Source organism: Chrysochloris asiatica, unplaced genomic scaffold, assembly GCF_000296735.1.
Source record: "Chrysochloris asiatica unplaced genomic scaffold, ChrAsi1.0 scaffold00592, whole genome shotgun sequence".
NCBI lineage: Eukaryota > Metazoa > Chordata > Mammalia > Afrosoricida > Chrysochloridae > Chrysochloris > Chrysochloris asiatica.
In genome coordinates this window covers 273375-276296 of record NW_006409110.1, presented here as the reverse complement: position 1 = coordinate 276296, position 2922 = coordinate 273375, and the positions used below count along the sequence as shown (strand labels likewise).

Here is a 2922-nt window from a genome sequence, read left to right as displayed (position 1 = left end):
TCAGTACAAAGAATCAGTGAAGGGACTATTAATTTGGCATGAAGGAAAAAACAAAAACACGATTTTGGTACAGTGGCAGCATCAATGAACTCAAACTTAGCAACAATTGTAAGGTTGGCCCAGGATCAGGCAGCATTTTGTTCTGTTATACACAGGGTTGCTATGAGTTGGTACTGACTCAATGGCACCTAACAAAACATATAATCAACATCTCATTTGAACAAAACTGAAAAAATTTTAAACGCAAACATCAGTGTTAACATTCTTTTCATACTAATGTTCAGTAGCAATGATTATTCACACATTTCCTTATTTATACACATGGGCATTTGGATTAATCAGAAGGTCTGTGATTTATCATGGTTTAAAATGTTTCATTTATTTCTACCCTAAGAACATTTATTTATAAATGTGATTGTCTTTTGTTCCCCCAAATTAGAATTTATTGGATATTTTTAAATAGTAATATTTTGGGAGTTTAGGACCAGAACCCAGTCCCCTGACCTGAAGTTCAGTGCTCTTTTCATTACTATTTAACTTCTGTTTCCTCATTCCACTGTTTGTAGTTATCAATCTAGTTAGAAATAGGGCCTCAGATACTCTCCAGCTTAAAATGTTTCTTTCATCCCTCTGTTTTGGAGCCCCTTTATGTTGATTCTACCGCTTTTAGCATTCTATTTTGTGGGTTTATTTGCCAAGTCAAAGCTTACAAAATAGTGGCAGTAGAAACTAACCTTATTTCTCCTTCTGGATTCTTTAGTTACAACTGCCATCAACCAGGAAAGAGATGAGATCTAATGGTCTTCAATGGAATTAACGTTGGATAAATGGAGCTCATGAAAAAAAATGAGAATTACCTTAAGAAACATTCCATTCAATATGGCTGTCAATTCAATATGTTAAGTCTCAGTAAGCCATTCCTTGATATTTCCGAAGTCAGTAAGAGATTTATTTAAAAGTAGAACAAAGGAAATATTGAGAGTTTGTTGTTTGCTCAACAGAATTAGAGAACATAAATGAAAGCCATAATAAATTTCAAAACATTTGCCTAAAAGATTGATATAAAATGAAGGTACAATTTGGTGCTAGTAAGGCCAAGGGTCTGTAGGTTGTAAAGCACAACAGTATGACCCTAAGTATAAAAAAGAAGAGAAAGGCTAAGCTGTATTCCATTGGATGGAATAGCAAATGAAAGGCGGAAAAGATAAAACAGAAAGTCTTAATATATTTAGAGATCCATATGGAGTTAAGGAAAACTCAAAAGAAAGAAACAAGATTAAAGAAGGAAATATTTTTAACTAGTAGAAACACAAAAGAAGTGATCGTTAAGGAACCTGTGTGGTAGGCTGAGGTGGTCCATCCTGTGGGAATAATGTACTGCAGAGGAGAGCAGATGGAGTACTGTTGGGCTGCTGCCATTGACTTTGACTTAATGGCACAATCTAGAGGTTTAAGAATATCACGAAACTGCTGCAAAAGCTACCAAGAGTTGCAATGATTATAACAATAAGAAGAAGCACAATTTGTCCTTGGATCCCTAGGTGACACAAAAGATTTGCGCTTAATTACTAACCTGAAGTTTGATGAGTTTAAACCCACTCAGCAGACCCGTGAGAGAAAGACCTAGCAGTATGTTTTCATAAAGATTACAGCTAAGAAAATCCTATGGGCAGTTTCCTGTTACACATGGGATACCATGGGTTGGAATTAACTTGGTGGCAAAATATTTTTGTGTTTTGTTTTTAAAATCAATCAGTCCAGTGTTTATAATGAACATTATTATATTGATCTTATAGAGAGGAATCTAGGGGACAAGTTTTTCTGTATTGCTATGCAGTCACTTCTGACTTCAAACTAATATAGAAGTTTCTCAAGCATTTAGATAACTAAGAACTAGAACAAGCCTGTTTCCTTTTTAGTACTTAGTTATTTCTTTGCATATATTCTTTCTAGTGTGGGTATTTCATAACTGGACAGCTATTGAAGTTTTTTTTAAAGATGTACTAGTTGTAATGTTGGACAGATCCCAGTTTCAAACATGTAGCACCCTGAAAGATTGATTGTCTATTATAGTGGATATATCACGTAATAGAAATTTATGATTACATTTGTACAATTTGATCAATAATTGGATAGAACATGTGTCAAACACATAACCCCCATTCTCTCACCTGGTTGCAACTCTTTCTGTCATAAATGTAAGTTTCATAGATTCTGTCCTTTCATAATTGGATTACGCATGTTCTCACTTTTCTTCTTCAATGGTTTTCTTCTTTCAAGAGATGTTATTCATTTTATTCATTCTGTCTGTCTCTATTTATTTATTATTTCATAATTGCTAACTCTCATTTTCGTTCAGTTAGCCCAGTCTTCCAAAGTCTTTGAATCTTGCTCTTCTGTTTTCTTGTTTCCTTTTGTCTTATCGCTCTGACTTTGGTCAATCCTTCTTCCATTCCAACACCTTTCAGTTGCTTCAAATTTTTCTACCTCATACTTCCTCATAATGAGCTCCCTATTGACTGAGATTCACTATTAAATGTGGATATATCTTCTGGGAAACAGTGAAATATTACATTTCTCTTGGGTATTTAGGACTAGTGTGAGGTGGTATGATCTTATTGATAGCATATTGTTAAATCTTTCTGACTGAGTGCTTCCGATAACTTATCAATAATTTGATTTAAATAGCTAAATTATAAATTACTGAAATAGAAAAGAGGAAATTCTTTAGTTCTTGAAATATATTAACCTAGTATTTTTCCCTTACTGAGAACTCCTAAGAAACACACCTATTTTATGAGTTCTAAAATTTGTGAAAAACTCTAAACCAAATAAAAAGAATTTAAATAAATAAGTAAAAACATAATTACCATTAAATATCAAGCCAGGATAAGAAAACTAAAAGCAAAAAACATACAAAAA

The 2922-nt window shown here is 33.3% G+C and overlaps 1 pseudogene; it reads left to right on the top strand.

Annotated features, from left to right (window-relative positions):
* The window catches only part of LOC102815196, a 12110-nt pseudogene that overhangs the window by 1709 nt on the left and 7479 nt on the right, over positions 1–2922 (top strand).